This window comes from Symphalangus syndactylus, chromosome 13 (assembly GCF_028878055.3).
Source record: "Symphalangus syndactylus isolate Jambi chromosome 13, NHGRI_mSymSyn1-v2.1_pri, whole genome shotgun sequence".
Classification (NCBI taxonomy): Eukaryota; Metazoa; Chordata; class Mammalia; order Primates; family Hylobatidae; genus Symphalangus; species Symphalangus syndactylus.
The window spans coordinates 78,012,357-78,034,112 of NC_072435.2; the positions used below are offsets into that span (position 1 = coordinate 78,012,357).

Here is a 21,756-nt window from a genome sequence, read left to right on the forward strand (position 1 = left end):
TTACAAATAACACAGAGGCAGAAAATTTGTTGGTGGTGATGCTAGCTAGGCCTATTGTAATTCCATAATTCTGTAGTTTTTTTTTTTCAACCTGCAAGTGGTGAATTGCTAATGTTGCTGGGAGCCAAAGATATGGTGATATGTGAAAGTGTCCAGGCAGCGCTTACATTATGTAAGGCTTGGAGGTATTTTGATGTCAGTAAAATACTTTATGGGAGTAATAGGAAAATGTGTACCGTCGAAATCATATCCAGAAAATTCAGAGTTTATGTTGAATTTTACTTCCCAACTCACATTTGAGGTTTACAGGTTTTGCTTAGTGTGCTTAATCGAGACACAGTTCCTCTCTGGTGGGGGTTCATGTCTGTGTCCAGGCATCTTGTTGGCTGTGCTCTAAGCACAGTGATCATTTTGAGCTGTTGTTAAGAAAAACATGGCTTCCAACATAGATGCCTTGTTTTCTCCAACAAATATTTAAGCTATATTGCCACCTCCATTTTAGTTGTTTCTCTTCAGATCTGGCTGTCATAATTTATCTGTTTTGCTTCATCCAAGATGATTGCTGTAAACAGGCATAGGGTGCTGTCTTCCCTTCTAGGCAGCCTAGTAATTCCATCTCAGATCATTTCTAGTTACCTGTTGGATACTTACGTGAAGGTCTGAATAAATTATGATCATTATGAACATGATACATGAATAATGAATTAAAAGAAATATTTAAAAGTTTTATATTTTAACTCTCCAGAGAATAAGGCATTGAGAAAATGGGGTAAATATTTCTTGTTGAAGAGAAATGAAATACGGGTGAATCATTGACTACTGGGAGTCCTTGGGTTTATTCTCAAATCTTTCACTTTTTGGCAGTATTCTGGAAGCAAGTTAGTGACTTAACTGAAGCTCAGTTTGCACATATGTGAAGAGGACAGTAATTTCTGGTCTCATAGGTTGTTAAGAGCACGGAATGGAATCCAGTTCGGCTTCATCTATCTTTATTTTTCATGTAATCTGTCAGGCACCATGTTAGTGGAATGTCGTGTAAATAATGAATCATATAGCCTCTGGTCTCAAGGATCTCACAAACCTACTGGACAGATATTACGTATTTTGGTTTCCTACATGACGTCCAAGTTTATGAATCTTTTGAATTCTTTCCACACAACCCAGGATGCAAACTTCTGATAAGACAAATGGATATTTACTAAGATCCTGTAAGAAACAAGGCAGAAAATTAAAGTCATTAGAAGTATAGAAATAAAAGATTTCTTGGGCTTTCATCTCTGTAAACTTGAGGAGTTTGGCTAAGTCAGTAGTTGGAAGTGTAGTAAGGTCAGAAGTCACCGTCAACTTCCGTTAAATCCCAAAGCTTACAATTATTTAATAGAGGATCACCTACGCTTAACAGAATGTTGGGATTTCGTTTGTTTGGGGTTTTGGTAAATAATTATGTATATTCAGGGGTCTTAGTACCGGGTGGCTTATATAAGTCCAAAAATATGATTGTTAGCCTTGCCTTTTGATTAATAAAATGGGGGAAATATGTTGTTAAAAAAAAATGAAAAAGGGCAAGAAACTATTTGAAAACCAGGCATTGGGTTGAATTGGAAGTGAATACACTTCAAAAGGTCTGGGGAGAAAATATTAGAAACCACTGATTTGTATAATCTCTAATAGCTCTTTTACTCTTTTACCTAAATATCCTTGATATTTACAGTATATTAAAATAAATCTTATTTTCCAAGGATTCTGATGAAAGAAAAGAAAAAAAATGAAAACAGATGGACAATCTGAGAAGTAACTAGTGATTGATGGTAAATGTGGACAAGGCTTCAGAAAGGAAATGAAATGTTGTCTGCAGCAGATAGAAGTGTGTAAATTTTTCCTTGACTTCAGAGCTAGAATCACTATGAGTGGTAGCATTTCAGAATCAGAAGAATGGAAAGCTCAATTGATTATCATCACACATAGGAGTAAAAGGAAAGGTTCACATTTTTATTGACAGCTCGTTGAAAAGACAGCTCCTCTTAGAGAGAAGTGAGTCCTCCTCCTTCTTGTTGTTTCTCCTGCCATCTTTGCCCTCGTAGAGCATGCTCTATCTTTATCTTCTTCCCTTTTCCCTCCTCCTTTCCTGCCCTTTCCTATCCTCCTTCTCCATTCTCTCCCCATTTCCTTTCTGTGCTCCCCCTCCTTTCTGCACTCACCTCCTTCACCTTTCACCTGTAGGTGACACTGAACTGGGGTTTAAGAAGAGCCACCTTGGCTGGGTGCAATGGCTCACGCCTGTAATCCCAGCATTTTGGGAGGCTGAGGCAAGTGGATCACAAGGCCAGGAGTTCGAGACCAGCCTAGCCAGTGTGGCGAAACCCTGTCTCTACTAAAAATTCAAAAATTAGCTGGGCGTGGTGGCACGCGCCTGTAATCCCAGCTACTCGGGAGGCTGAGGTAGAAGAATTGCTTGAAACCAGAAGGTGGAGGTTGCAGTGAGCCGAGATCCCGCCACTGCACTCCAGCCTGGGCAAAAGAGTGAAACTTCGTCTCAAAAAAAAAAAACAAAAAAAAAAAAGCCACCTCACAGAGTTGATGGCAGTGTAAAAAAGTAAAAGGATTTCAAATTGGAATTGTTATATTTAATTTTAGGTATTTTCAGTGGATTATAATAGAAAAATGCTCTTAAATGTAGTAGAGTGCTTCCTTATCAGAAAGGTACCCTGAAATTTGTGTCTGTCCTTTTTTTTTTTTTTTTCCTTTTTAAAAAACAAATGGTATTTGGGTCTTTTATTTCTATGCCAGTCTTTCAGATGTTTGTTGATTACTACCTATGAAGCATTTTCCTATTACTTCTTGCAACCTGCTGTTCCTGATCTCCTTCAGGATAATGTGCTAGATAGCTAAGCTGGCTTCCACCTCCCTCATTTTCCTTCGCTTCCTCTCTTCCTGCTGAATTCAGGAATTGTGTTAGGGACTGTGAGTTTTTTTTAAAAGGATAATTAAAATGTTGTCACATAACTCACATTCTAAAATTAGATATTAAAAAAAGTCAGTGGGGCTTTCCTCATAGAGACAAGGGAAGACCTTTACTGAGATTGCTTCTCAGTTTATTGGTCTTGATTTGTTTTTTGGCTCATGGGACTTGAACATAGATAGGGTACAACTTCATTTACATAGAAGCCAAGAGAAAACTTCCTCTTGCTATCTCTAGGTTTGCTGAAAATCAGCTGACAAAAGGCAGATTAATAGAAAAGGCATACAAATCTGCCAGGCGTGGTGGCTCATGCCTGTAATCCCAGCACTTTAGGAGGCCGAGGCGGGTGGATCATGAGGTCAGGAGTTCGAGACCAGCCTGGCCAAGATGGTGAAACCCTGTCTCTACTAAAAACACAAAAAATTAACCAGGCATGGTGGTGGGTGCCTGTAATCCCAGCTACTCAGGAGGCTGAGGCAGAGAATTGCTTGAACCCGAGAGGCGGAGGTTGCAGTGAGCCGAGACGAGATCAACGCCACTGCACTCCAGCCTGGGCAACAGAACGAGACTCCATTTCAAAAAAAAAAAAAGAAAAGGCATACAAATCTTTTAACATGCATAAGGGGAAAATCAGAGTGATTACACCACCATGCAATGAGGTATGGATGTTTGTATCCCCTTTTTCTTAGGGGAAAAGGAGATGGGGAAGTGTGGATGATTTTAGGGGGATAGGAAATGATTTTTAGGGGAGTTCAGTGGGCTTGAAAAATATTCAGTGGTCTGGAACAAAGTCTGTTGGCCACGCAGAGCACACAGTGGTTTGTGACAAGTCTGTCCAGGTGTATTGACAGACTTCAGACTTTTTTCCTGCAATAAGAGTTCAGTGAATGAAAACTCAGAGAAGCAACCAGAGGTAGTTCTTTTCTTTGTTGGGTCTGGACTTTAGGCAGATAAGGAAACTTTAAAGAAGGACTTCATCTTCTGCCTTGGAAGAGAGAGAATTGAGAGACAGGATGGTGTGGGGTGGGATGGTGGGGATGGGGTATAGATGTCAACCTTGAAGCTGCCTCTTCAGTTCAGCATGTCAAAGAACCATTTGGGATATTGGTTTCTGAGCTCTAACATTTAGAATATTTCACATTTTACAGTAGCTGCTGTAAAAGGTTCCCTGTGACTGTATCAGCCATGAGTCCTGTAGAAATCAGGTAATGACAACAGAAGCAATTACTTCCTTCTCCCCTCCGCTCATATTATCATCATCTACTTTTGTTATTTTCATTAGGAAGTAGTGTATTAGATCATCCAATGTTATGTGAAATTGAAGAGGGATAAGAGGTGTTTTGATTCTTTTGCTTGGTTTTGGAAAACTTGTCTAAATTGTTTCTTCTTTTTTGGGGTCAAATGAATCTAATTTTGAATGCAATAGGGAATTTTTCGATATATTTTTGATATATGGGCAAATGGCAACTTGATATGCTAGTTTAAATATTGTGTTCTAAAGAGCAAGCTTTTTATTTCTAGACATCTAGTCTTATTTGTGCCATCAGAGAGCTTGCTTGTAGCAGAATTAAAAATAATTATGCTATTACCAGTCAGTGGACACTTGTTAAGAGTTAGTGGTACATTCACATTCGTATGCTTGTCTGGTACATTGTTGCTGAGTGCCAGTTAAATGTAGGGGTGGACATATTATCAGGTGCCCGGATTTATCACCGAATCTAAGTAATGTGTGTTTAAGATTGCACTATAGTCTACTATGTGTTACATCATTCACTAATAGAAAATGATAACATTGACACAGAAAGCCAAGACTTAGGGTTAGTGAAATGCTTATAAGCCTCTTCTGCTACTAACATATAAGTACTGTATTGCTCTTTCTGCAATTTGTTGATACAGGGCTCTGCAGTGAGAAAGAAAAGTATATATAGAGGAGATAATACTTACCTGGTCCTGTAGAAATAAAACAGAAATAAAAACCTCCACATGTAAAGCATCACAAATCTTAAGGGTGGAAGCTGATAGGGTGATTTAGGGATGTTTGTACCAATGAGGAATATAAATCACCTCTGTCTTTGTGTGCCCAGAAGTTGAGGTCCTTCAAGCAGTTCTGTGATAGAATTCTTTCTCACATTCTGAACCTACTCCCAAGACAAATGTATTATCTGTTTGCTGATTTTACTTTTCAGGCAAAAGGTACTTTTTTTTTTTTTTTATCCTGGAGACAGAGTTTTGCTCTTGTCGCCCAGGCTGGAGTGCAGTGGTGCGATCTCATCTCACCACAACCTCCACCTCCTGGGTTCAAGCGATTCTCCTGCCTCAGCCTCCCAAATAGGTGGAATTACAGGTGCTCACCACCATGCCCGGCTAAGTTTTTATTTTTATTTTTTTAGTAGAGATGGGGTTTTACCATGTTCGCCAGGCTGGTCTTGAATTCCTGACTTCAGGTGATCCACTTGCCTCGGCCTCCCAAAGTGCTGGCATTACAGGTGTGAGCTACCGCACCCAGCCCGGCAAAAGGTATTTTTTATTTTTTGTACTGTAAGCGTCTTATCTTAGGCACTTAACTTGAACAAATAAAAACCAGCTCTTTAAAATATTCTAAACATTTGACAAATGCAAAGCAGGAAATCAATTATACAATATACTTTAAATTTTCAAGGTACCTCTATTATTTATCCAGAAGACATTCATTTAGTAAATTGTTTAGCACTGAGAATGGGTCAGGAATTTTGCTAGGTTTGAAGTTACGAATTGTTAGCTCAGTTTTTTATTTAGCTTCAATTATGTTATAAAAAACCAAAGCAAAGCAAAACAGAACAAAATAAAGTCGCCAACAAATTAGTAGCCTAATTTCCTGTAATCAGGAAATTATATCATAATCATATCACCGTTGTAAATCCAGGCAGGGGTTTTAATTCCCAGGTTTCAGACAGGGAAGCTGCAGAAGCCCAGAACATAATGTATTCATGGCCACAAATCTATTAAGTGACGGAGTCCATATTTGAACCCTGGGCCCCTGTGCCCTGGTGTTGGAGCTTTTGGGATACTGTGAACGTCAAGGGTTGGCTCACCATCTGAATACTAATAATTTCCTGTAATCAGGAAATTATTCCCTGACTCATATTTCCAGCTTTCTTAATTAAAAAAATTAAAAAGGAGTTGGCAACAGTGGTCTTATATTCATGAAACCAAGTAGCAGGAGCAAAAGAGTGCCTGACCTCTCATTGCCAGTTTTATAAATGAGAACCCATTTATGCCTGGTGTTCCATTATTGGAACACTAAGCTTATGGGAATTATTTATATCCTACTGCTCAAGGTCATTGCCAAGGTCTGATTTTTTACACACACAAAAATTGCAACCTCTGGCATAAATGGGTTAAGGAACACAGAATTAGGCAGTATCCACAAAGGTACAAAACTGGTTATTGGAGCTTGATTTGAAACTTCATCTAATCCAATTAAAAAGCAAAAACCAAAAAACTGCTCCATCTATTCTTTCACATGGCAGGGTATTGTGGAAGTTGCAAAACTAAGCAAGGCATGAACTAATATTAACTACATATGGAAATGCTAGAAATCAGTTAAACCTGAATTATACCTGTAGATCCTCATATCACCGTTGTAAATCCAGGCAGGGGTTTTAATTCCCAGGTTTCAGAAAGGGAAGCTGCAGAAGCCCAGAACATAATGTATTCATGGCCACAAATCTATTAAGTGACGGAGTCCATATTTGAACCCTGGCCCCCTGTGCCCTGGTGTTGGACCTTTTGGGATACTGTGAACGTCAAGGGTTGGCTCACCATCTGAATACTAAGCCTGAACTCAGAAGATGTGTTTTTCTTATGTGTAGGTTGAAGCACATGACAGGGCCATTTTTGCCCGCTGAGAATGAGCAAAAATTCATATGGTTCAATGGGTACTTCTAAAACATACCTATGCCCTATTATTTCTGATATGTTTTACTTTTATGTTTGTGGAAATTTAACTCCTCATAGGAAAATGGAAGTTGGTAGTATATTTTGTAAAATTCTAGGAAGTTTTAGGCAAGTTTATTAAGATTCATATAGAAATTGTGGATCCAAATAAACAGATTAGACATATGGACTTAGGATTTAGCCCTACAGATACCACATTCATGCCCATTCTATAATCTGTAGAGTTTAATCCTATTGATTATAAAAATGAAGCAGTACTTTTCCCTTTTAACATATATATTCAGAAAACTGGGTGCTAGTATATAGAGCTTAATACAATTCTACAGCTTTAGATGATTATATATATATATAAATATATAAAATATATTTACATATAATATATAAAAATATATAATAGTTATATATAAATATTATATAGTTATATATAAATATAGATATATATTTCTTGAGACGGAGTCTCGTTCTGTCACCCAGGCTAGAGTGCAGAGGCACGATCTCAGCTCACCGCAACCTCTGCCTCCCAGATTCAAGCGATTCTCTTGCCTCAACCTCCCAAGTAGCTGGGATTACAGGTGCACACCACCACACCCAGCTAATTTTTGTATTTTTAGTATAGACGGGGTTTCACCATCTTGGCCAGGCTGGTCTCTAACTCCTGACCTCATGATCCACCCGCTTTGGCCTCCCAAAGTGCTGGGATTACAGGCATAAGCCACCATGCCCAGCCTGGATGATTATATTTTAAATAAGCCTGACTCATTAAGCGCAGTTACAAAATAAGCAAAGACTGAAAATCAATAAAATATTCACTTAAAAATTTTAGTGACTCTTACTTTGCAGATGGTAGACTCTTGGGAAATAGTTATTAGTGAATAAGTGAAAATATCATGCAACACAGGTACAACTGTGAGCAAATGCCTTTTCCTTTTTTATACCTAATTACTCATGTAGCAATTTCCTTTGGGCATATGCCTGATTGAGGAAACATGATTCTATGTCTCTCTCTCTCTTTTTTTTTTTTTCATAATGTCATAGTGTAGGGGAAAGAGCACAGTTTTGGCCCCAAGTAACCTTGGATACACGTTCTGATTCCCTTGGTTTTCTAACTGTTGTGACCACAGGCAAGTTATGCATTCTCATAGATTCTTACTTAACTGCATAATGGAAATGTTTTCTGTATGCTATGAGAGTTTGAGATGAAATGTAAGTTCATGGCAAATAGTACAGGCTAGGCAAACAGTAGTCTTTACTAATTTATTTGTTTGTTGAAACTATTTTTATAATTAAATATTTGCAATTAAAGTGATTCCAATTTTGAAGTGTAATTATTCATTTAACTGATCTCTACACTTGCATATTTTCTGTTTTTTTGTTTCTCAGGAGGAGGAACAGGTTTATTGATACATAATTCACATATATACAGTTCACCCATTTAAACTCTAAAACTCAATGGTTTTTAGTATATTCACAGGTCTCTGTGACTGTCTCTACAATGATTAGGATATTATAATCACTTCTAAAAGAAACCCTGTATCTTTCAGCTATCACCCACCTATACCTTCATGCCCCCAACCCCAGCCCTCTGCAACCACTAATATACTGTCTATGTAAGTTCTCATGTTTTAGAATATTTTTGTAAATTGAATTATATGTGGTCTTTCATAACTGGCCTCTTTTACTTAGCAAAATATTTTTAAGGTTTATCATGTTGTAGCATGCATCAGTAGTTCATACCTTTTTATAGCCAAATACGATTCCATTGTATGAATATTAAACATTTTGTTTATCCATTCATCAGCTGATGGCCATTTGAGTTGTTTCCACCTGTTGGTGATTGTGGATGAATAGTACTGCCTTGAACAATATTTTACAAGTTTTTGTTTGAATACCTGTTTTTAATTCTTTTGGGTATATATGTAGCAGTGGAACTGCAGATAATATGATCATTATCTGTTTAACCATTTGAGGAGCTGCTGCACTGTTTTCCAAAGTGACTGCCTTATTTTACATTCCCATCAGCAGTGTTTGATGTCACCAATGCTTGTTGTTATCTGTCTTTTTGATTCTAGTGAGTATGAAATGGTATCTCGTTGTTTTATGTTTTCTTGATGATTAGTACTTTTGAACGTCTTTTCACATGTTTACTTGTCATGTAGTTATGAATCTTGAATAAAGCAAAAAGCTCTAGATTTTGGCTTGTTTGTCTTGTCCAGTTCTCAATGGCCAGGTTGAAAAAACATTTTATTTGGGTCTAGAAAACTCAGCAAAGAATGATGTCACAGATGTTTCTCACCTCTGCTGTGTTTTAGCTGTAAGTAGATCAAGAAAGGAAAGCAAGACTAGAACTAATTGCTCATCAAGAAAGGATTTACAAATATAAGTGGTTCTGATACACATTTAAATTAGATTACATTTAACGATAGATTTTGTAAATGAAGTTAATTTGAAAGGGCACACAGTCATTGGGTTTAATCTGTGCACCTTCCAGTAAACAGCTACCATCCTTCCTCCCCCATCTAGTTTCTGGTAAATAAAAGTTATTCTTCTAGAAGAGTATTTACTTCCATGTTGCCCATGCTGTCTGTCAGTGGCAGCTGTTGGGTAGGTTTATAAGGGGATGCTACCTGGTTAGGGACGAAGCTCACATTTATGCAGTTTTCCTATGGACCAGAAAATATTGACAAAGGAGAAGGAAAAGTTAAGATTTTCTGCTTGTTTTTGCCCTTATAATAGTTAAAATTTTTTTTAATTTTGTTTTTTTCTTTGTGAATTAAATTATGTTTTAGCCACTTGAAATACTAAAATTAAAAAATAAAACTAGAAATAAGACTTATTATAGTCGCTACTGAATAGAAACTGTCTCCCATTATGCAGTGAACCTATTGTCTGAAAAAGACCCACTACATCCAACCGTTAACTGAGATAATTTCTAAAAATAATGGAGTAAGAGCATAACTGACTAATTTAGCAAACTCCTTGACAAAAATTCCAAGTTCATTTTGGTGAGAGAAGGCAAAAATAGAGATTAAAATATGCACGCTATTTAAATATTTATGGAAAAGTCAGCGTCTTGCCCCGACTAAATTTCTGAGATTTCTGTAATAATATGTGTGACTATTTACGTAGCATGTAACCTTTTATTCTAAGTGTTTTTCCATTCACAGTTGTGTTTGCCTCTTCACGAGAACTATGTGATATAAATAGGGCAAGCAATATTATCTTCACTTTAGAAATGAAGAAATTGAGATCCTGAGATGACAGTGACCTACCTGAGTCCGTCCTCTAGCAAGAATTAGAATCTGGGTCTTCTGACATCATCAGGGATTTTTCTCGCATACTCTGTGGACGTTTCACTTTTGTTGGATTGCTTCTGGAAGAACTGTAAGGTTTTTTTCTGTGTGTATTTTGTAAATCGTTCACCAGCTCTCCCATTTCTGCCATTATAAAGACATTCCTAATGAATTACGCATCAGCTTTTGACTTGAAAAATCAAAGGACTTGGATTTAAGTAGTATTTTCACACAGAAACATACTACTTCTTACTTGCCTTTCTTTTCCCCTAAAATTGTTTATGAAAGAATGATTTAAATACTAATGTGAGGTGGGTGTGGTGGCTCACTCCTGTAATTCCAGCACTTTGGGAGGCCAAGGCGGGCGGATCATGTGGGCCGGAGATCGAGACCATCCTGGCTAACACGGTGAAGCCCTGTCTCTACTAAAAATAAAAATAAATAATAAAAAAAAAAAATTAGCTGGGTGTGGTGGCAGGTGCCTGTAGTCTCAGCTACTTGGGAGGCTGAGGCAGGAGAATGGTGTGAACCTGGGAGGCAGAGCTTGCAGTGAGTGGAGATCCTGCCACTGCACTCCAGCCTGGGCCACAGAGTGAGACTCCATCTCAAAAAAAAAAAAAAAAAAAAAATTACCCGGGCATGGTGGTGCACGCCTGTGATCCCAGCTACGCGGGAGGCTGAGAAAGGAGAATCACTTGAACCTGGGAGGTGGAGGCTGCAGTGAGTTGAGATCATGCCACTGCATTTCTGCCTGGGCAGTGAAGCAAGACTGCCTCTCAACAACAACAACAACAAAATAAATACAAACATGAAATCTCAGAATGCTGCCACCTCAAGAATGCCTGATTTACTAAACAAAGAAATAGAGATAGTTTTAAAGAAAAAGTAGCTTCATTAACATTAAAAAATTCTGAGTCTTTCCCGTTGATTTTACTCAGTGTCAGTAAAATCTCTTAAGAAACAAAGTGGATTTCAACCTTTCTGCCTCAAGTTATCATCATTGGGATTTAACATGTTCCATCCAACTTTTCTGTGAAACTGTAGTTTTTTTCATGGAAAAAATGTTTATTCATAGCTTCATAGTACCTAGCACAGAGCCTGACACATAGTAGGCACTCATTAATTACATTTATGCCACATCAATAAATTAGGATTCAGTTGATCATCATTTGACATAAAAGAGAAACATAATCACACAAGTAAAGAGACAATTTTAACTATAGTAATTATTGGCCCTCAGGCTCATAGTTCGGTGCCGGAGAGGGTTTTGATCATGAGAGTGGTGCAATAAACCTACTCAAAACCAGGGACTCTCCTAGTGGGTGGAAAGCTTGAAGTGTAACAGTTTCTATTTCTTTTAATTTAGGAGCTCCAACTGCAGCTTTCTGAGCCCTGTTAGTTATGGTTATGCAAGGCCTCCTGAGACCTTGAGATCTTAAGATCTAATAAAGGTTTATTATCTCTCCCTTACCTGAAATGCTTGGAACTAAAAATATTTCTGATTTTGGATTTTTTTGGATTTTGGAATATTTGCACATACATCATGAGATACTGGGGATGGGACCTATGTCTAAACATGAAATTCATTTATGTTTCATGTACACCTCATATACATAGATTGAAAGTAATTTTATTTTTCTCTTTGGGATACTGAATAAACTGTACCTGCATTTTGACTATGACCTGTCACATGAGGTCAGGTGTGGAATCTTACACTTGTGGCATCATGTTGGCACTCAAAAATTTCAGATTTTGGAGCATATTGGATTTTAGATTTTCAGATTTGGTATCCTCAACCTATGTGGCCTTTCCTGCATTTCCAAACCAAAGCATAGGCTAGAGTACATTCCAAAGCATCTAGGACTTCTGAAAACACACCTAGCCTACTCTGTGTACTACAGGGCTGCTGGTATGAGCAGAGTGTTGGCTTTCTAGCTAAAGAACCACCTGAGTTCCAGCCCCACTTTGTCAAAAGAACCACCTGAGATTCAGCCCCACTTTGTCACTTAATTTTTCTGACTTCTGATTTCATTGTCAGTAAAATTGGGGATACAAAGAACTTCTGGATTTGTTTTAAGAGTTAGTGATAATATATGCAAAATGCCCTGGGGAAAGAAATTTTGTCTGGTTTCTTTCTGACACAGCTCACATTTGAGCATAGGACATTGAGACTGTGCAAGGCAAACTAGAAATTCAGAAACAATCGCTTATTAACTTTGGAGCCCTAGATGTGAGTACCATGGCATGCATTAAGAATCCTTCATTACATTATGAGGAATGAAGGGAGATGTTGGTTTTAAATAGGAGGAACATAACAATTAATGCTGCTTATTAGACTTGTGATATAGTTTGGCTCTCTGTCCCCACTCAAATCTCATCTCGAATTGTAATCCCCACGTGTTGAGAGAGGAACCTGGTGGGAGATGATTAGATCATGGGGACTGTTTCCCCCATGCTGTTCTAGTGATAGTGAGTGAGTTCTCATGAGATCTGATGGTTTAAAAGTGGCAGTTCCCCTGATCTCTCTCTCTCTCTCTCCTACTGCCTTGTGAAGAAGGTGCTTGCCTCTTCACCTTCCACCATGATTGTAAGTTTCCTGAGGCCTCCCCAAGCTTGAGGAACTGTGAGTCGATTAAACTTCTTTGTTTAAAAATTACCCAGTCTCAGGTAGTTCTTTATAGATGTGTGAAAACGGAGTAATACAAATTGGAAATGTGGAAAGAGACTTACAACCAGTTGTCAGGTTTATTCTCCATCATTCCGTCTTCTCAAAATAGGTTGGTGTGATTCTCTGAAAACATGGCCATTATTGAATAGTGTTATTGTCTTATATTTTGTTTCTTGTAGATAGCAATATCAGTATACTTTTCTATAGAAAATATTATGTGACTTCATGACCTTGGTGACAATTTTATGTTTGTACAATAAACACATTTCTGCTGTGATGGATGATATGTGCAAACTGTAGGGCATCAGGCGATCAGGGGATGTGAATGTAATAGGGATCACTGTAGGCTGATCACCTCACATTTTTGAGAGCTTTTCCTATTAATTTTCCAAAATTTCTGAGCATTCTTTTCTAGTGGTAGGAGAGTAAGATATTATAAATTTGATTTAGATTAAGAGGCCTTTCTCCTTTTTCAACAGTGTTGATTTTTAAAAAGTCTTAACAAAAAAAAGTATCAGTAGAGAATATTTTTAGAAGACATCCAGATATCCAGGTTTGGAAGTGGAGGGTTAGGAGATACTTTTTTTTTCCTCCAAAAAGACCTTGCTAATCTGTATAATCAAAGTAAGTTTTCTTTTCACCCAGTCACCTTTCTAGACTTATTTTATATTTTCTGTCAGCTTCCTAATGCCTAAAGGAGTTTTTGTTAGATGTGAATTTATTTTTAATATTCATTTTTTATTGGACAGGTTGCTTTAGAAAATTGAAATTACAGTTTATAAATCACATTTTGGGATGGATAGTCTACAAGATTCTTATTTCCATTAATATTTTGATATCATAAAAAGAAAAATAAAATCCCAATTGATAATGGTGCACACTATCAACAAAGAGTCAAATTCTGTAAAATATTTGAAGAGATTTATTCTGAGCCAAATATGAGTGACCATGGCCCATGACACAGCCCACAGTCCTGAGAACATGTGCCCAAGGTGGTTGGGGTGCAGCTTGGTTTTATACATGTTAGAGAGGCATGAGATGTCAATCAAATACACTTGATAAATACATTGGTTTGGTCCAGAAATGTGGGACAGTTCGAAGCCAGGGGTGGGTGGGGCATCCAGGTAATAGGTAAATTTAAACATTTTCTAGTTTACAATGGGTGGGTTTGTCTAAAGACCTGGGATTAATAGAAAGGAAATGTTCGGGTTAAGATAAAAGACTGGAGACCAAGATTCTTTTGCAGCCTCATAGTGGCTGCCCTTAGAGACCAGATGACAAATGTTTCCCTTTCACACCTTTAAAAGGTGCTAGACTCTCAGTTAATCTCTTCAAGATTGAGAGGGCTTGGAAGAAAATGATCTACTTATGTTAATAGAGATTCTTTACAGATGCAAATTTTCCCCCACAAAGGACCCCTTTGCAGGGCCATTTCAAAATAAGGCAAAGAAACGTGTTTTGGGGTAAAATATTTTGATTTTTTCTTTGTCACGTAATGTTATTCTAGAGTCAGACTGGAAAGTAAGCCGTGATATATAGGGTTAAATAAACCCATCTGATGAGAATTTATGATTTGTAGGGCATGACTCCCTTAGACCCCTCAGATAGGAATTTGGGCAAACTAAAAAAAATCAGAGTTTAGTTCTCAACACAGATTAAGATTAAAGACACAGGGTACATAATAGATGACTGAATAGTATTCATGAAGCATACCTACCAGATGATAATGAGATGGTAATGACACTTGTGGTTCTTTTTCCTAGCAAAAAGACATTCTTTGTGTTTTTCATATGTGCTAGGTATCAGGCTAGACACTTTACGTATACTTTCTCCACCAGAGACTTTTCAGTGATGCTGGTAGGAAGGTTGTGTTATTTGCTTATTTTACAAATAGGGAAATTGAAGCTTGGAGAAGTTAGGGATTTTCCTTTTGGTCACATAGCTGGAAAGTGGCAAAGCCAAGTCAGGTGCGGTGGCTCACGCCTGTAATCCTAGCACTTTGGGAGGCCGTGGCGGGTGGATCACAAGGTCAAGAGATCAAGACCATCCTGGCTAACACAGTGAAACCCCGTCTCTACTAAAAATACAAAAAATTAGCCGGGCGTGGTGGTGGGTGCCTGTAGTCGCAGCTACTTGGGAGGCTGAGGAAGGAGAATGGCGTGAACCCAGGAGGCGGAGCTTGCAGTGAGCTGAGATGGCGCCACTGCACTCCAGCTTGGGTGAGAGTACGAGACTCTGTCTCAAAAAAAAAAAAAAAAAAAAAAGAAAGTGGCAAAGCCAAGCTTGGAGCCCGAATAGAGTACTCTTAACCAATTCTACTATACTACCTTTGAATTGCTGTGTATCCTTAGAAAAGCCCCTTTTTTTTCCTGAGCCACAGTTGAGTGACCTGTTAAATAAGGAAAACTAGATGTTTTCTTTGTTCCCCTTCTAATTCTTATCTTTTGTGTTGGAACTTTAAAACTAATTGAAAAAAAAAAAACCAAAAACCAGAAAACTTATAACGTTTATTTTATTCTTTCTCCCATTATAGAAAATAGAAAAGAAGGAGAATTAAACCGTAATTCTACCACCTCAGTATAGAATCAGTCTTAACCTTTCTTCTAGTCTTTTTTCCTTTTCCGTGTATGTATCGATATATTTATTTTACTGAGATTAAAATTACATCACTTATATAACCATTTGTATTCTGCTTGTTGTCGGATTTTCAATATGATTCTCTGTTATTGATGTGACTGAATCTTTTCCAGAGCTACCCTGACCCCTGACTGGAAAGGTTGGGATCATTCCCAAGGCTAGAGGATTCATAACTTAAAATTTTCTTTTTTTTTAAGGCTGGGCATGGGGGCTCACGGTGGAGGGCGGATCACCTGAGGTCAGGAGGTTAAGACCAGCCTGGCCAACATGGTGAAACCCCATCTCTAATAAAGATACAAAAATTAGCCAGGCATGATGGCGTGGGCCTGTAATCCCAGCTACTCGGGAGGCTGAGCCAGGAGAATCACTTGAACCCAGGAGGCGGAGGGTGTAGTGAGCTGAGATTGCACCATTGCACTCCAGCAGGGGCAACAGAGTGAGACTGTCTCAAAAAAAAAAAAAAAATTCTTTTAAAATCCAACTTTCACTGGGAAACCCAGGTGTAGGGAAAGAGACCACTCCATTATACAACTCCACTAGAAAGTACTACCAATTGAAGGATAGTCTAAGAAAGGCCAAAAAAAAAAAAAAAAAAAAATAGAGAGAGAAAAGGAAATGGCAGGTAACTAGATAGCTGAACAGGTTATATCTGGTAAGCACTTTCATGTCTGTTATTTTGGTGTCTCCTTTTAACACTCTTGAAGTATAGTTTTGAGAGGGTAAGTCAAGGATATGAGGTCCCTTACATGGTGGCAGAGCCATGGCTGAATATGCAGTCTATCTCTCTTACACTGTTCTTCCTGTGGTACCAGGCAGTTTCAAGCATTTGCAATGCACGCATTAGAATTGCACGCATTAGAATAGCTGGGAATGGCAGGCCCCACTGCTGTTCCCCAACCACTGCTTACTTGGCTAGGTAGGGTGCCTGGTTCTCTGCTGGCCCTCTGCTTGTGAGAGCTTTGGTAATAGAGCTGAGTCCTATTCTGTTTTTTATTTTTGGTACCCCAGAGCCTGGTATACAAGAGGAGGAACTCTGTTACTTAAAATTAATTTATAATTATTTAAGTTTCTTAGTTTTTATAAAAAGGTGTTTTTTTTGTTTTGTTTTGTTTTGTTTAATTGATGTTTCTCATTTGAAAAATCAAAAGTACCAGAAGGCTTTTAATGGAAAACAGCAGACCCATGCTGGGCGCAGTGGCTCACTCCTGTAATCCCAGCGCTTTGGGAGGCTGAGGTGGGCGGATCACCTGAGGTCAGGAGTTTGAGACCAGCCTGGCCAACATGGTGAAATCTTGTCTCTACTAAAAATACAGAAATTAGCTGGGCATGGTGGCACGTGCCTGGAGTCCCAGCTATTCAGGAGGCTGAGGCAGAAGAATCGCTTGAACCCAAGAGGCAGAGGTTGCAGTGAGCCAAGATTGCACCACTGCACTCTAGCTTGGGCAACAGAGCAAAATTCTGTCTCAAAAAATAAAAAAAAAAACAAAAAACAGCAGACCCTACCTCATCCACTCTGTATCTTATATAAAAATCCACTTTAATCTCTTGGGCTTTTCTTCTGCTGTTGGAATAATAATAATAAGAATGTGGTCTGGGGGTCACCCAGACTTGAGTTCTAGCTTTGGCACTTACCAGTATGTGCACTTCAAAAAGAAGTGGAGGTGCACATGCTTCTCTGTCCACTTTAAACAACATTGACTCTATTTAGACAGATTTGTGGGTGCTTTGTGACTACTGAGCATTCTGTTGAATCCATGCAGAGATTAGCACTTTTAGCACATTGTTTTGTACAGTTGTGTATCACATATTCTTTTTATTGAAGACACTAGTTTAAGAGTGAGGTAGTTAAGTAATCTCCAAATCAGATATAGTGGAATGAGAAAATAGGTTTGATGGAGCCATCTTGAAAAGAAAGTTGTGGCCGTACATCAATAACCTCTACCTTATTGTGGGCTCCTGTCCTTTCGAATTCCAATGGACACACTAGCAAGGCAGGATCTACTTGGAAATTGTGAGATACAATTTTCTAGAGAGGTAAAATCAAACAGGTATATGGATAGCTATTCTGCTTTTTCAAGTATGTAAGTCGTTTTGATTAATGTGTTTGCACATGGAAAACTATTGCATTCAGAGTAGCTAGCAGCTATTTCTAGTAGCTTGTGGAAAAGCAGACATCTTCAATAAGGTAATTATTTTAAATGCATCTGTAGCTATGTAATGTGCACATGTGTTTGTAATTACAGTTGGAGAATTTAGAATCAAGTGCCAGACTTATCGGTGTTTATACATTCAACAAATGAAAAAAAAAATCGAGTATTGGCTGCTACCTTTACAAATGTGCATTGTCTTAGAGTCTGCAAAGCATACCACTTGATAGTTGTCACAACTTAAATTTGCTGCGTAATGTGTAGCACAAAAGGCTGTGCTGCATAACCTAACAGGCTTATCGCTGAACTGAGCAAATGTTTCTGCGTAGGTTGCCAACGTGGGGCTCCAGAGCGTCTGGCCCTGTGGTGGTAGGATTTGGCAAGTATGAATTTAGAGTTTTTTCTCATCTTTTAAAGAACGAAAATTATACGTTAGTGAGTACAGTAATATTTTCAGTAAGTAGAAATAACATGCTGTCATGACATAATTTATGAGAAGTATTTAGTAGGCCATATACAAATTTTAGACCAGTGGGAATTTTTGGCTAGGAATTTATAGCTGTTTGTTCTTAACAAAACTGTAGGCATCAGAAAGCCGACATAGAAATACTTGATAGTTTACTTATCAATTTATTGAAAGTTTTAGGCTATTACTGTAAATAATAGGCTTTATTTTAGGCAAAGTGAAGAAAAATACGGGATACAGCAAAAGTAATGTCTTCAATATACAGTCTAGTTATGTGTGTGTACTGCAATTAAACTGCTGTGTAATCAGCAACTAGTAAACCAAGTAAGTGTTTAGCTGACAAGGTTCAATTTTACATGGAATGGTTTGTGTGATAAATGACTAAATGGCTCTGCCTTCAGTTCTTGGATCATGGTAATATATGCAAAAATAATATAGAGCCAATTCTTCTTGATTAATAGGAGGTTTATCTAATTTGTAAGTCATGAGGGCTTTCCCTTTTCTTTCTCCTTGCTTGTTGTCTCTTTACCTGGCTTTGCTCATTTTCCTGTTAACGAGGGATGATGCTTAGACAAGGGAGAGTGATGGGAATTTATTTGGTCTAGATTTTGGCTAACATTTTTGGAAACTAAGAATTGTTAAAATGTTTTACAGGTGTTATATTTCAAACAGAAGTAAGTACTTACGTATTTAAAAATTATTTAGCCTTCTTTACCAATTTCAAGTTGACTCCTGCCGTGTAATACCAGTTTTGGAAGTTTAAAATTCTGTGTCATACTTTATTGATTGATCTTCATACAGATTCTTATCAAAGTAAATGTCTCAGTGGGCTTATTTTACTCTGGCTACTGTTTTATTGAAGAATAGGATAACCTTTTTGCATTTTGGTTCTCATCATCTTTTTTTTTTTTTCTTTTTTTTTGAGATGGAGTCTTGCCCTGTCGCCCAGGCTGGAGTGCAGTGGCGCGATCTCCGCTCACTGCAAGCTCCTCCTCCCGGGTTCACGCCATTCTCTTGCCTCAGCCTCCTGAATAGCTGGGACTACAGGCACCCGCCACCACGCCTGGCTAATTTTTTGTATTTTTAGTAGAGATGGGGTTTCACTGTGTTAGCCAGGATGGTCTCGATCTCCTGACCTCGTGATCCGCCCGCCTCAGCCTCCCAAAGTGCTGGGATTACAGGCGTGAGCCACCGCGCCCAGCTGGTTCTCATCATCTTTAAGGCTAAGGGAATGACTGAATATGGTAGCTATAGAAAGACAGATGAGGACTAATTTTGGTTTCCAGCTGTGTGGAAGTGTGGTTTAATCTGTATTTCTGTAGGTCACACAATTAAGTAATTTTATAGTTCTAATTTGAAACATCCTGGCATCTACCTAAAACACTGTTAGCTGGAGCTTAGAATATGATAAAGCACTGATTTCTCTTGGATGCTATCCAAATAAGGTTAATTGCCTTAAAAGGACCTTGTCGTAAGGGAGTTCCAAAGCTTGGAAACTAATACCAGCCTCATTATTGGATGTTAGTGGGCTATATTTACATAATTACAACAATTATAGGCATTGACTAATATATAAGACATCTTTTTAAAGGTTTTTGATTTTGATTGTTCTTAGAGGGGAGATCTCTTTATTTTTTTCAAAATGTTTCATTTGTGAAATCCTTTCTCTATTCATAATGCATACGTAAATACTGGTAAGAAAGTCAGTTGAATAATAGAAATGATGCAATTAAGGAAAGCTGAATATTGGAAAAGATCATTTATTTTAAACCAGCTCAGTTATAAATAATTCATTGCTGTGAGGTGAGGGTATCGTATGTGTTTAAGGACATCAAAAATCATTACAGATTTTACTGCTATTTCAGTTCAGCAACATGCATTGAGTACCTGCTAGGTTACCAGGTATTGTGATAAATGTTTGGGATTCAAAGATAAATAAATACATAACATGCACACTAGCTCCTTTTTCTTGCAGTATTTAGGGCCCTATAGATGGTCAGCATTAAGCAGCTAATTCATGTAGTGTGATTTCAGTCTTTCGTGAATGTGTAGGGAGGGTGGGGGATCTTCCCTTCTGAGAACTACTTATGAACAGGCAGTCTAGATGATTAATTTTACTTCATTATCTTTCTTCTGTAAATGACATGCCTTTGACAGTATCCTTTGTAGAAGATAGAATTAGTTTCTAGTGGAAAGTTTCAGAGATTATGGTTTCTGTTGTTAAGCCAGCAGCAAAGGAAAAACTGGAAAACAGGACAATTGGAGTGAAGAGAAGTAAGGTACCTGGTGACACTGGAGATATTTTATCTAATATCTTTGTGGAGGATATAATGCTATTCTGTATCGAAATTTGTGTACTTCTCTATAGATTATAGAAAGATGGAGCATATTCCAGTAAATATCATATATTTACATAGCTGTGGAACTGTTCTTAGGAAATGTGTGTTCTTTCATCTGTGTGCCAGGATACAAAAAAGCAAGATTTAGTTCACAAATATTAATTGAGGGCCCATGGTAGGTGCAGGTCACTTCATTTTCATTATCATTGCTGTCAGTACTTTAAACCTTTGTTGAAGAACTAGTATGTGAATTCATTCATCTCTTCAGTGTCAACTCTGTGTTTATAATGTGCCTGGCCTTGGGCAGATCACATCAGGGTATGTGAGTAAATCTCTAGGCCTTGGTAAAAAGAAGCTTAGATGAAAAGTTAATCGCCATGTTTGTGATATGATGAGGTTGTATGTAGGTTGATGTATTAGTTTTCTATTGCTGCTTAAAAAAATTACCACAAGAGCGAGCAGGCTTGGCTGTATTCTCTGCTCAGGGTCTAATAGGGCTAAAGTCAAGGTGTTAACTGCTGCTTCTCTGGAGACCCTGGGAAAGGTCGGTTTCCAAGCTTTTCCAGGTTGTTGGCTGAATCTAGTTCCTTGTGATTGTAGGAGTGAGGTTCCTGTGTTCTTGCTGGCCATCACAAGAGGCCATGCTCTGTTATCAGAGACCATTCACATTCCTACTCACGTGCCAACCCTCCCCCCACCTTCAAACTAGCAGTGGTGTACATCCTTCTCTTGCTTTGAATCTCTCTGACATCTCTTCTGCCACCTGCCTAAGAAATTCTTTCCTTTGGAAGGGTTCATGGGGACCCTTTTGCCATAATCATAGGAGTAATACCAGGAGATGGAGATCATAAGGATCATCTTAATATTATGCCTACCACAGTTGCTATTGGAAACAGAAGACAAGCACCAAAATCCAACTTGAGAGGTTTAAAAGTGAGATCCTGGAGGATGAAGTCCCTGAGATGCCAGGACATGTACTTGAATTAAAGTCTAGGTCTCTACTTACTTTCTTTGTTATTATTATCCAACCAATATTTACTGAGAACTTGTATTGGGGCCAAGTCACTGCATTGTCAGAAATTAAATTTCCGTAGTGATAATGTTGGGATGGTTACATATTTTTTTTGAAGATCTCTTATGAGAATTAGAAATAATAATGAAAGGGTCTAACAAAGAAGGGTGCTCAGTTAATACAGTTTGTATCAAGAGAGCCCACGTGGTATATTGGGAATAGTCTGAGATTCATTGCAGGTTAATTCACACATTCTATTCCTTATTCCACAGATACTTATTGAATCCTAAACCACAGGGCTG

General features: G+C 38.1%; 1 protein-coding gene across 3 annotated transcripts in view; it reads left to right on the forward strand.

The window, feature by feature from the left end:
* The window catches only part of TMTC2 (transmembrane O-mannosyltransferase targeting cadherins 2), a 462,711-nt gene that overhangs the window by 24,593 nt on the left and 416,362 nt on the right, over nt 1-21,756 (forward strand). The gene's annotated exons all lie outside the window — the stretch shown is intronic.